Below are 14555 nucleotides of genomic sequence, written 5' to 3' on the forward strand. Positions count from 1 at the left end.
ACCCAAGACCCAATTAAATAAGTCAATTTTTTGCTTGCTTGCTTCATTCATTCTTCACTCGCTTACGCATCACATATTTACTGAGCACCTTCCACATGCCAATAGAAGCTGGGAACAAACAGAGATGAATAAGATGCCCCTGTCCCCAAGGACCTCAGCATTTGGTATATGAGGCAGGGGAAGAAATATAAACAGGTACATTTCAGCAGGATGATAATAGAGAATGAATTTCAGGGTTGTAGGGGAGAGTGTGCAAAGAGAACCCAACTCAGACCTCGGTGTCAGGGATAGCTTCCTAGAGACCATGATGTGTTAGCTGAATCTTGAAGAATGTTTAGGAAATAGGAGGAAAGGAGAGAGCATTCCAGGCAGAGGAGACAACAGCTATTAGGATACAGAGGCAAGGGAGGATGTGGTATATTCAGGAAAAACGGAAACAGCCCCCATACTTTCTGTGACACTCAGGAAGTACACACAGAAAGAGCAAAAGCAGGAGACAGCTAGGATGTCATCTGACGGGGGATGATGTGCCACCAACCACCTTCTCCCCATTATCTACAACATTATGTAAGGTACCAGCTGTTTACCCTTCCTGACTGACCCACTGAACACACCCCAGCATGAAGAAATTCAAGTCCCTGACTTGCCTCAAGCAGTGTCTGAACTTAATCATGAAATTGACTTTAGCCCCTATTTCTGGCATCAATGGACAGGTAGGGTGGTTTGGGGGCAGGCTGGCATTCCCTGAAGCCTCATCAAGACCCCACACAGACTCTTCCTGCAGGCAGACTTGATTTACTTATCACTTTCAGAATGAAAGAAGACAGAAGAGTCAAGAAGGGCACCAGTAAGCCCTCCAATTCAAACAGCTCTAACCCCAGGATGATGTCCTGACTGGCTGGCAGAACTCAAGTCCCCACCACAGCCCAGAGTTGGACATGAATAATAGTAATAATAACAATGCTCTCAATCTGTGGGCATTTTATAAGAGGCAAGCCCTCAGCTGAACTCTTCTTGGATATAATCTTATTTATTCCTCATATTAACTCCATGGAGATACTTATATCATTATGAGGAATGAGGTTTAGAGATAAGGTATAGTGACTTATGTAAGGTCACAGGAATCACAGAGACAGAATCTGTATCCTGTCCCATTCTCTGGGACCTTTCCTAGCCCAAACTGCCTTATTTTACTCCCAAGTTTACCAGATACATTTATTCATTGAGGAATATGTTTGCATCCCGCCTGGTCTACATGAGCCTGTAGATGATGAACTAGACACAGTCTTGAGCTAAAGGGTTTCTGCTCTAGTAGGATATACATTAATTCATCCATCCATTCATTCAGCTAATGATTAAGCACCCACTGTGTGCTAGGAATTTTGTAGGTGCAGAAGAAGTAGAAGTAAAAAACAAAGTCAAAGTTCTCGCCCATTGTAATGGAACTTAACACGTGTACTTAAGGAATTATCACTAGGATACAACGCAGCAGACGCAGAGCTCAAATGTAGGTTGCCTGACTCCCAGGTTAAGTAGCTATCAGTGAAACTTCTTGAAAGATCTTTTTCTAGTCACCGTCTCCACGTCTTTCCTCTCATCGTCTCTGCCTCACTCCATCTGGGCTTCCATTCCACTGCTCCATTGAAACTACTCTTCTCAGGATGACTAGGCCTCAAGATCACCAAATTGGCCATTTTTCTGGCCTGGCCTTGCAACACCATTTGACATAGTTGATATTCTGTCTTTTTCAAAATACACTTCCCTTAATTTCCACAATGGCACGTTCTCCAGGTGTTCCTCATATTGCACTGACCATCCCTTTTTAAATGTTGCTAACCTCTCCTCTCCTCTTGACCTCTGAATGTTTTCTCTCCCTAAGGCTTGGTATCCAGACCCCTGTTCCTATCTATTCTCTCCCATCCTGTGCCTTTAAATATCACTTACAATGACATCCAAATTTGGATCTCTAGTCCTGAATTCTCTCTGGAACTCTAACCACTTACATCAAAATGTCCACCAAGACCAAACTTATCATCCGAAGTTGGACTCTTGATTTTTACCGCCAGTCCTACTACTATCACAGTCACTAAACCTCATTCCTGTTTACGGACTGTGAAAGTCAGTAAACAGCATCGGTGAAAGCTACTGGGTAGCTTGAGCCCAAAGCACGTCACCCTTTATTCTTCTCTGTCCCTCACTCCCCACGTCCAACCCTGAGTCCTGCAGATGCACCATCAACACACCTTGCATCCCTCCACTTTTCTCCATCTTCGCCATTCCCAGTTATCTCTTCTCCTGACTACTGCAGAAGCCTTCCAATTGGTCTCCCAGCTTGCAGTCTTACCCTTCTCCAATCCATTCTCCACGAAGTAACCATAGTGAACTATTAAAATTGTAAACGGGATCATGTCACCCTACACTCCAAACTCTGCAATGGATCCACTGCACGTGGCATAAAATCCAAACTCCACCTGGCCCAAATCCCAACATAATTCGTGACCACTGCTCTACTTGCGTTTCCTTCCAGGCTTTCCCGTGATCCCCTACTCCAACCACCTGGTCCAAGGCCTTGACCGGCTGCTGCCTTTCCAGAGTGTTCTTCCTCCTGATCTTCACAGAGCCAGCTCCACCACGTTACTTACATCTAGTGCATATGTCACCTCTCCAGAAAGGTCTTCCATGAGTACCCACTCTAATCCATACGTTGCTCTGTTTTAATTCTCCATATGGCACATATTACCAATGAATTAGTGTGCTTTTAAAAAACATTTGTGTCCTATTTATTCTTGCTAGAATATAAGATCCGAGAGAGAGAGAGAGACCTTATTTGCCTTGTTTAGGATACAGAAGAGTAACTAATGAAGACTGAGTAATCAATCAATAAAGGTTGAAGAAGTGAATAGATGAATCCCCTATGACTCCCACAATAAGAAAAAACAATTGTGATATGTTAAGAAGTTGCTTTTAAAGGATTATTGCTTTTGTGACCCAGAAAGGAAGCCAGAGTGGCAGGGGCCAGCAGTATCCCCAAAACATTCAAGTATGAAAGCACAAGGCAATCTACTTATCACAATGGAAGAATTTTCAAAGACTTTTATTGAGAATATCAGAGACTTTTTCACACCAAACATACAGAACATGTATTCAGGCAACTGGACCAGATAGATTATAGCTGGACTGGAGCACACCATTGAAGTCTCTCAGGTTTAAGCATTAATACTCGCAGTCCCTTGCGAGTGGGTGGTTCTGGTGGATGTTCCAGATGAAAGAACCATTTGGAAGGAAGAAAGCTATCCAGCTACCATTCTCTGAAAGAGCAGAAAATATTATCAGAATGCCCAGAAATATAGAATGTTCAGGAATGTGAATCATAACAGAGCCCATGATCAAAGTGAGAATGCAAACTGGCAAAATGGGCCAAAATAAAGTTCCCCACATAGATGCACTGGGAATGTGCCCCCCAGGTCCCCCAGCTGCTCTGTCCCCAGAGGCGGTCAACCTGTGCTTCACTACAACATCGGAAGAGTGAGCATTTAGGTCTGACCCGGGGGCCATCATTTTGCAGCGGTCCTCAGCAAGAATTCTTTAGGCACAGAAAGACTATTCAAAAAACAGACCAGAGTACCTGGGTTTTTATTGATGGAAGCACTCAAACAAACCAATTGTTTGCAACCAGAAGCTAAATGACTCAAATTCTTCCAAAAAGGTCATCGCTCACAGGGATTGACTGCAAAAGGTATAAGCTACCTTTTTAAGGGTCCAAATTTTCTGATGTGTGAATAAATAATCTTAATTTATGCTCAACTCGACAACCTCTTGAAGATGGGGCCATGTATTTACCCACCTCTGTATCCCCCCCAGTACTTAAATATCTAGTAGACAAATAACAAGGATTTGCCTATTAAAGAAACCTCAGCTCCACCATCTCCTCTAGCTTGCTCATGCATCCTCTCTCTCCTCTCTTCCTCCCTCTCTCTCTCTCTCTCTCTCTCTCTCTCACACACACACACACACACACACACACACACACACACCTGGCTCTCTATTAGGACCTGTTGCTCAAGAGTCCATCTTAAACCTGTGAAGAAGCAGATCCTGATATTCCATAATGACTTACCCTAACCCAAACCCAAAAGCTAACAGATGGACTGGAGTGGAGATGTCCTGGATCAGCAACGGAGGAGAGGGTGCCAAAACACACCTGGCCCCTAGGATATTAGGGGAGAGGCTCTGCACTTAGGCTAACATAATTACTGTCATCGCTGTCCTCTGTGGAAGGCAGCAGAAACTAGTGCTTGATGATATTCCAAAGGCAACACCCTTCGGGCCCAAAAGACCTAAGTCCGTCATTTTCCCAGCCAACTGTGATCCCACTACTTTCTTCTTGTGTGCTCTTGGGCAAGGCATTTAACCTCTATGAGCCTCCCTTTGCTCATCACACAGGTGGCCAGAATGAGAGTGCCCCCGGAGTGGTCATGGGGATGAGATGAGATGAATTACATGAAGCCCCCAGCAGTGGACCAGGCCCACAGTGTGCACTCAACAAATAATATCGCAACAGCCAGTTACTGTGCTCTGCTACTTGGGAAGCATCTTCCTGCCTGATACCTGATGCTCTCCTTCTGGGATGTGTGAGCTTGGCTGCAAATGTGTCTTTCGGCTGAAAGAAAAAGGCTCTGGGATTTTCATTCAATTTTGCCTGCATTTCCGTCTGCTTCATGGCACAACAATGGTGATAATAAAGACACAATCCGTGGCTCGAAACTGCTAAGGATTCACATCACTAGGGCTTTGTTAAAGTCAGTGTTCTGCATATGTATGGAGAGCAGACAGTGACTCACAAGCCTACTACAGCTGGATAGGACAACCCATTGGGGCTATCCCACTGCCTCCGTACCACTTCTGTTCCAGCAATCTCCAGACCCTAACTTGGTTTCCCAAGGAAACTTCTACATCATCACCAAGAAGGTTTCACAGAATGCTGGAGAATAAGAAGTCAAGGTCTGCCAGACCTTTGAGAATATGAGGTACCCAACCTTCTCTCCTCAACTCAACCCACCATGATTAACTAAACACCTACCATGTGCTAAGTACTATGCTGGGGATGGGGATACAGTCTCCAACAGGATATCCTGCCATGCGGAGTGTATGGATGATTGATCCCACAAATCATGTGTTCATTACAGTTAATTTCACAAACCATTCCTTACAAATTAAGGTGAGTGTTAGTAAGAAAAAATGCAGTTAGTAAGAAAAAAAGACTGTTTAAGACAATCTGGAGATTCTAGGAAACTTGCATGGGACAGTAACATCTAATCAAGGACCTGTCTGAAAAGTGGTAAAAATTAGCCAGCCAAAGAGGTAGAACAGTGTGGGGGGAGGAGGCAGGGGGGGAAAATAAAAAGACCTGTGAAGGCCCTGAACATCAAAATGTCAAGGAATGGGAGTAAAAAACCAAAAAGGTTGCCTGAATATTCAGGACTTGGGGGAGATAGGTAGGTAGGTAGATAGATAGGGAGACAGACAGATGGGTAGAAAATGGAATTGAATCAAATCTTGGGCCAAAGTTGGCAGACTGCAACAGGTCACATGTGGCCTGCCTGTTTTTGTATAGCAACCCCAGCTAAGAATGGTTTTTATATTGTTAAAAAGTTGAACAAATAAGAAGGAAGAATATTTAATGAGATGTGAAAATTACATGAAACTCAAATTTCAGTACCCATAAGTAAAGTTTTATTAGCACACAGCCACTCCCATTCATCTACAAATTGTCTATGTTCAAACTACAGTGGCAGAGTAGTTACAACGGGGACCACATGGCACACAAGCCCAAAGTATTTATGGAAATATTTATCTAGCCTTTTACAGAAAAATGTTTACCAACCCCTAATCTAGTGAACTAAGGCAGAGGTCAAATTGTATAATCTTTTAGGTCACATTAAACATTCAGGACCTTATCTCAAGAGTAGGGGAACTCATTAACCCATTAAAGAAGCAGGAAAACACCATCATGGAGTAGTGCCCAAACCCGTCTGCACATTGGACTAGCCTGGAGCTTCCAAAATAGGGGTGCATGAGTCCTACCCCCGAGACTGTGCATTAGTTGGGCTTATGATGCCCTGGGTGTGTGCTGTGGAATTTTCTGAAGATTCCTAGGTGATTCTAAAGTGCAGGTAAGCTCGGGAACCACAAATAAAATCACATTTGCTTTTTCTTTTTTTTTTTTTTTTTTTTACTTTTTAGTCATTTCCCATTTATTTATTTTGAAAGACACAGAGAGAAAAGGAGAGGCAGATACAGAGAGAGAGTATCCTGAGCAGGCCCCACACTCAGCATGGAGCCCAATGTGGGGCTTGATCTCAAGGCTGTGAGATCATGACCCAAACAGAAATCAAGAGTCAGATGCTCAACCGACTGAGCCACCCAGACCCCCCTACATTTGCCTTTTTAAATTTTTTTAATGTTTACTTATTTTTGAGAGAGAGAAAGAGCATGAGAAGGGAAGGAACAGAGAAAGAGGGAGATGCAGAATCTGAAGCAGCACAAACCTGACATGGGGCTAGAACTCATGGACCATGAGATCATGACCTGAGCTGAAGTTGGACGCTCAACTGACTGAGCCACTCAGGTGCCCCCCTGCATTTGCCTTTTTTTTTTTTTTTTTAAATTTTTTTTTTTTAACGTTTATTTTATTTTTGGGACAGAGAGAGACAGAGCATGAACGGGGGAGGGGCAGAGAGAGAGGGAGACACAGAATCGGAAACAGGCTCCAGGCTCTGAGCCATCAGCCCAGAGCCTGACGCGGGGCTCGAACTCACGGACCACGAGATCGTGACCTGGCTGAAGTCGGATGCTTAACCGACTGCGCCACCCAGGCGCCCCTGCATTTGCCTTTTTAAAAGATCATCGTAACTCGGGGGTTCTCCATCTGGCTACACACTAGAATCACCTGGGTGGTATCTTCAAACATACTGCTGGCCAGGCCCACCCAGACCAATTAAATCAGTATCTCTCTCTCCAAGAATTGCTAGTTTTTTAATTGCCCAGGTGACTCTAATCTTTAGCTGGGGTTACACATGCTGCATTAACATGGGGCAGTAGATACAGGGAGCCCCCTGGGAGGCTACATTGAGTGGTCCATATGAAAGATGATAGAGGCTCGGGTTGAGTTCCTGGAGATGGCAGTGGGGAGAAGGAAAGTGAAAGGATAATCAGCAGGACTTGGTGATTGGATGGTGAGAGTGGGGGGCTGAATGGGAAGTTTCAAAGATGGTACCCAAATGTCTAGCAAAGCAAATGGGTACAGACTGATGTCACCGATTGGGATGGGAACACTGGAAGAAGAACAAGTTTGGGGGGTGAGAGCATTAGCTCTGTTCTGACATATTGAGAGGGAGGGGCCTATGATGGAGTTAGTCAGACTGAGGCTATAAGGGAGGCTGGAGTTAAATTATAAAGGGCCTTGACTGTTCTCCTCATGCAGCAAGAAATGGCTACAGTGATATAGGGGAACCCATGGGGTAGACACTGTTCCTCCCACACAGAAGGTGTGTGTTCCCTTAGCTTCCTCATCTACAGAATGGGATTAAAAATGCTCACACTCTCTCTTGTTCATCTTCGGCCAGCAGAGACATTCAGTGACAGACAGTAAATAAATACCCTTACCGACACTCACTAAACACCTTTGCTATGAAGATTAAATGAGATATTATATGTCAAGTCTCTAGGAATTTATGTAGCACAAAAGGCTCTCAAAAATGGTAGTTGTTATTCCTACAGGGTTTCCAAAAAAGAATGGTACTGTGATACCCTCAATGATGTTTTACGATGTATACATGTGGACATCCATGGGAAGGACAAGCGAGTGGGGTAAGAAACTGGCACCTTCAGCAGTTGTGAGAGACAAAATAATGGTATCTGTTCACCCATTACTAAGAAGTCAGGATTCTAGCAACCCTGTGGAATCCACAGCCCTCCAGGGTCCAGGCTACCCTTCCAGCATGCTGTTCCTCCTTCCCCAGTGTGGCCCTCTGTCGACCAAGATGACAGCGAGACCTCCAGTCACCATACTTAAATTCCAGGAGACAAGATGGAAGCAAAGACAAACAAAAAGAGGAAGAAGGCCCACACCAAATGTCTTGAAAGAAGTTTCCAAGAAGCTGAAACACAATACTTCTACTAACATCTCTGGAGTCAAAATTTGGTAACATGGCCACACCTAGCTGCAGGGGAGATGAGAAAATGTAGACTTTATCATGGGCAGCCATATTCCCAGGTGAAAACAGGAATTCCTGTAACTGAGGAGGAAGGGGGTGACGGGCGTCAAGAAAAGGCAACCAGCAGCATCGGCCACAAGCAGACTTGGGCTTTTCCTCACGTGGATGCCTTCTGGCTCCCTCTCTGTAAGTTCACTCACAGACTGATTCACTGCCTCCAGCCTCTTGGCATCTGCTGTTCCCCTTGCCTGGAAACTCTCCTGCCCTTCGATCACCAGTGTAATTCAACATTTCTCCTGAGACCTCGGTCAGGATTTAAGTCCATCGCGGCCATACCTAAACTTCTACTCTTTTCCTTAAATATATTTACATGGGGCGCCTGGGTGATTCAACTGGTTAAGCGTCCAACTTCGGCTCAGTTGGTGAGTTCGAGCCCCACATTGGGCTTTCTGCCGTCAGCCCAGAGCCCCCTTTGGAACCTCTATTCCCCCCCCCCCTCTCTGCCCCTCGCCCACTTGTGTGTGCATGCACATGCTCTCTCTCAATCAAAAATTAATGAACATTTTTTAAAAAGTAGTTTATGGGAATTGTCACTCACAAAAGAGAGGAAGACCTGCTTAATCTCCTCCCTCTCACCCTTTCATAGCAAAGGAAGAAGAGGATTCTATCAACTCATAAAGTGTATCTACAAGCTGAAAATTAATTTAGAGATGAGCAAGGATGACTTCTTCAGAAAAAAAAAAAAAAAAAAGGCAATCCAGAGAAGCCAGAATGCACCCTGTGCTGCTGATCATAGCAGAATTAAAGCCAAGAGCACAACTCACATCGTCAAAGTGAATGAGTCACAGTACCTGGCGAGGAAGCAAGACTCCAGCCAGACCCCAGTCAGAACTAAGGGTTATGGCTCCTGCAAATACAGATGAGTTCCTTTAACTGTTAACAGCCCAAACATGACCCCTGCCCTCATACATGAAGCTAAAAAAAGGAATGGTCGCTGACAGCACTGGAACAGTAACTGCACCGGCTCAGATTAACCATCCATCTGATGTAAATCCAGATACACCTCACAAGATGTCGTCAAATAAATCCTTTTGCCCTTTTGATTATAAAACAAAAGGTACATGCAGGAAATCACCTAGAACATACATGGATGCTTTTGCAGTAATTTTAAAAATGAACACTCATGTAATTACCACTACAGTCAAGACATAAAACATGATAGCACTTCAGAAGCATGCCCAGAAGTAATCACTCTCCTAGTTCTCATGATATATAGTTCTTTCCTTTCCTTTATAAAATTTCCACTTACGTAGGTTTCTAAGCAGGGTTGTTTGTTTCAAATTTTTATCATAATGGAATTGCATTATACGCGTTCTTTGGGACTCTGTGGCTTCTGCTCATCATTGTGTTTGTGACCCCAAAGTATTTATGGATGAAATGACATGACATTGAAAATTTGATTTAAAATACTGTGAAGATTGGAGGAGCTGCAAAGGATATGTTGAATAAATTGGCCATAAATTGATCACTGTTGAAGCCAGGCAATGGACACATTAGATTCTTCATACTATACCCTTCACTTTTAAATATGTTTCAAATTTTTATAACCAAATATTGTTTAAGTTACTTTGTGAGATTTGTTTTAACCAGTTTGTTCATTTTCATTACCATACGGTAATGGTTCTCTAAGGAGGGCCCCCAACTCAGGAGCCTCAGAATCATCTGGGAATTTGCTTGAAATGCAAATTATTTGGCTCCCCCCAGACTTACTGAATTAGAAACTTTTGGGGTAGGACCCAGCAGTCTGTGTTTCAATAAGCTCTCCAGATAGTTCTGATACATGCTCAAGTTGGATAACCACTATTGAACAGTGTTCTATTGTGTAAATGTAGCACAATTTATTTATTCATTCTATTATTGATACACATATATATTATTTCAAGTTTTAGGATTCCAAGTTTGTGGATATTACAAATATTCCTGTACAAGACTTTTGGTGACAAGAATATACCGTGATATATACCTCACGGTAAAATAGCAAAATCATAGGGTGCATGTATGTTCAACCACACACAATAATGCCAAACTATGTTCCAAATGATTTACCAATTCACCATCCTACTAGTAATGTACGGAAGTGCCCTTCGTTCTACATCCTTGTCAATACTTAGTATTTTTCAGAGATTTTAATGGTTGCCCTTCTAGAGCATTAAACGCTTTTAAGCTTCCCAACTTGGGATAAAAAAATATATATTAGGGAACAGATATATTAGGAACTAGAACTCCAGACATGAAATCATAGTTTTGCAAATATGTTAGTTGGTGGGTTTGCATGGAATGGGCCTGATGGAGAAACTGAAAAGATCAGGAGGGCCTATACTTTGCAAAGCAACATGGACTCTGGAACAAACTGTCATTGATAAGTGAGGCAGAAACAAAGCAGAGACCTTATGGATGTGCTAAACACTTTCCATTTTATTCCCAGTGAAATGAAAAGCCAATGAAAGGTTTTCAGAAGAGCAATTTACATAATTGTACTCTGTATTTGTATATATTTAAAATATCTCAGGCACACATCCACTTCTAGCTATGATGAAGCTACTTGATGCTTCAGACCAATGCTTCTGCTGAAACAACTAAAAAAGCTTGATAAAGCACAAAGACACACACACACACACACACACACACACACACACACACACACACCCCTGCTTGTAGCCACCACAGAATTCTTGAGACAACCAGGAATTAAGGAAAACAAAATAATCCTGGAGAAAACAGAACCACAGAGCAGTGAGTCAAAATCCTGCAGGCACTCTTTCCCTTGAGACATTTGACAAAACTAGGTGAGGGAAAGGGGCTGAGGATCAGGCAAAAAACCTCAACAGAGCTGCTTGTGAAGAGGCAACAATGTCAGAAGACATATTGGTAATCTCTTGAGGACAGAAAGACAAAATTAAAGACCTCAGAGGCCAACATCCCAGTAATAAGGAAGGGGCAGAAAACTCAGCCCAACACTTGGCTGGTATTCACCTCAAGACATTGGTTGCATTCTGAAGTTGTATAGGGCAGGAGGCTAAGAAGCCAAGGAAGAAGGCTTTCCTTTTCCCAAAAGGCTTTCAGTGGGAGTTTTAGTACAGTGCTGAGGAGAGACTAGAGTACTGAACAAGCCAGGGGGAGAAGTCACTGGGAACACCCCCTGCTCTCAGCTGAAATCCCAAGAAGGCTACATCCCAGAAAGAGGCATCAGCCAGTGGCAGACAGAACTCTATCAACACTAAAACACAGTCTATAGTAACACAAACCCTAATTGGATTACAATAATCATTCCACCAATATGCCTGCCTACCAGCTATTTTCTCTGGAGGAAAATAACATCATCTACAACATCTATAATTCTTCATAAAAAATGTTGAGTGTAGGGGCGCCTGGGTGGCGCAGTCGGTTAAGCGTCCGACTTCAGCCAGGTCACGATCTCGCGGTCCATGAGTTCAAGCCCCGCGTCAGGCTCTGGGCTGATGGCTCGGAGCCTGGAGCCTGTTTCCGATTCTGTGTCTCCCTCTCTCTGCCCCTCCCCCGTTCATGCTCTGTCTCTCTCTGTCCCAAAAATAAATAAACGTTGAAAAAAAAAAATTAAAAAAAAAAAAAAGTTGAGTGTATAATCAAATGTACTAGGCATGCCAAGACATAGACCCAAAATCCAGAGTTAAAAAACTGAAACAGATGACACACAAAGCAACCACAAGTGATTCAGATACTGGAATTAGTATAAAAAGAGCCTATGTATACTCAAGAATGTAATAACAAGAAGGAGAAATTACATGAAAAGGCAGAGAATTCAAATCAACAAAAAAGATCAAATACAGAAAAAAAAAAGAATCAAATGAAATTTCTAGGAGTGTGAAATTAATAACTGAATAAATAATGCTAACCAACAGATTAGACATACCAGAAGAGATGATTAATAAATTGGAAGGCAGGTCAAAACTTTTGTAAAAATGAAGCACAGAGGAAAATGGAAAATAGAGTGTAAGAGACATGTGTGATAAGAGTAAAAGTTCCAAATTATGTAAATTTGAGACATAGAAGAAGAGAGAAAGAATGAGACAGTAAAATTATTTAAAAAGATAATATCCAACTGATTGGAGATATCAATGCAGAAGTACAAAAATTACTAAGAACCTCACCCAGGGCTGACAGCAAATAAACAGCAAAAATTAATCAATAATGCCAGACCTGGGAACAGCATAGAAAAACTAATAAAAACTAAAGACAAAGAGAAAATCCTAAAACAGCCAGAAGAAAAAAAGACACATTATCTTCAAAGGAATAATAATAATGTTGGTTAATGGCTGATTTTTCAACAGAAATGATGGAAGCCTGAAGACAATGGAATGATGTTTTAAAGTGCTAAAAAAACCCTCAAATATAGAATTACATACTCGGAGAAAATGTCATTCAAAAATGATGGCAAAATTAAGACATTTTCAAATAAGTAAAATCTGAGAGGACTTATTACCAGCAAACCGTCATTTAAAAAAATGCAAATGATGGGGCGCCTGGGTGGCGCAGTCGGTTAAGTATCCGACTTCAGCCAGGTCACGATCTCGCGGTCCGGGAGTTCGAGCCCCGCGTCGGGCTCTGGGCTGATGGCTCAGAGCCTGGAGCCTGTTTCCGATTCTGTGTCTCCCTCTCTCTCTGCCCCTCCCCCGTTCATGCTCTGTCTCTCTCTGTCCCAAAAATAAATAAACGTTGAAAAAAAAAATTAAAAAAAAAATGCAAATGAGGGGTGCCTGGATGGCTCAGTCGGTTGGGCGACTGACTTCGGCTCAGGTCATGATCTCTCAGCTCCTGAGTTCGAGCCCCACGTTGGGTTCTGTGCTGACAGCTGGGAGCCTGGATCCTATTTCAGATTCTGTGTCTCCCTCTCTCTCTGCCCCTCCTCCACTCCCATTCTGTCTCTGTCTCTCTCAAAAATAAACAAACATTAAAAAATTAATTAATTAATTAATTAATTTAAAAAATTCTAATGAAAGTTTAACTGGGCAGAAGAAAATGATCCCAGATAAAAACACGGTAATGTAGAGCAATGCAAAGCTAAATATGTGGGTAAATAAGAGTGGCTATTAACTGTTTAAAATAACAAAAATAATAGATTAGATCTTTTAAATATGTAGATTAAAATGCATGACGACAATAACACAAAAGATGTAAGGGGATAAATAAAATACAATAAGGTACATTACTATACAGCATAATATTTATCCAAAAGAAATGTAAACATGTCCACAAAATGGCATGCGTATAAATAAATGTTTATAGTGGCAATATTAGTAATAACCAGAAACTAGAAACAATTCAAATGTCTATCTACAGGTGAATTGATAAGCAAGATAACTGGAATACTACTCACCAAATAAATAAAATACTGACAGACTAAAATCTATGGATGAATCACACATATACTGAGCAAAAGAAGCCAGAATTAAGAGTATATTCTCTATATAGGGGCTCCTGGGTGGCTCAGTCGGTTAAGCGTCTGACTTTAACTCAGGTCATGATCCCTCGTGGTTCATGAGTTCGAGCCCCACGTCAGGCTCTGTGCTGACAGCTCAGAGCCTGGAGCCTGCTTCAGATTCTGTGTCTCCCTTTCTATCTGCCCCTCCCCTCCTTGCCTTCTGTCTCTGTCTCTAGCTCTCAAAAATAAATAAACATTAAAAAAACTTGTTTTAAGAGTACATACTCTACTATTCCCTTTATATGAGGTTCTAACCAAGTAAAACTCATTCATGATGCTAAAAAGTCAGGACAACAGTCATCCTCGGGAGCAGCAGAAACTGGAAAGGGGCAGAAGGTTGTAATATTCAATTTCTTGATCTAGTGGCAGACGACACTACGGTGTTCACTTTGTAGAAACTCAGCACACTCTACGCTTAGGCTTATTCATTTCCCATGTGTATTTCCAAAAGACATTTAAAAATGTATTTCGGACATACGGAAAGTTATACAAAGAAAAACAAGACTGTATCAACCATTAGAATTAGAAACAAAACATTACCAGTACAGTTCCGTGAGCTAGTCCCTCATGACACCTCCATCCACCCCACCAGAGATAACCACTCTCATGAATTTGGTGTTCTCCATTCCTCTGCACTATTTTTTCCTTTACTCCTTAGATAAGCTCACCTAAACAACATATAGAACTGTTCTGCATGTTTTTGAACTATATATAAAATATAATGTGATTTCTATTTTTAAAAAATCATTCTAGGGGTGCCTGGGTGGCTCAGTCGGTTAAGCGTCTGACTTCAGCTCAGGTCACGATCTCGCGGTCCGGGA

General features: G+C 42.3%; 1 protein-coding gene across 3 annotated transcripts in view; it reads right to left on the reverse strand.

Annotated features, from left to right (window-relative positions):
• HTR7 (5-hydroxytryptamine receptor 7) overlaps positions 1-14555 on the reverse strand; it is a 149159-nt gene that overhangs the window by 130178 nt on the left and 4426 nt on the right. The gene's annotated exons all lie outside the window — the stretch shown is intronic.

Source organism: Puma concolor, chromosome D2 (genome assembly GCF_028749965.1).
Source record: "Puma concolor isolate L17-30 chromosome D2, mPumCon1.1.hap2, whole genome shotgun sequence".
Taxonomy (NCBI): Eukaryota; Metazoa; Chordata; class Mammalia; order Carnivora; family Felidae; genus Puma; species Puma concolor.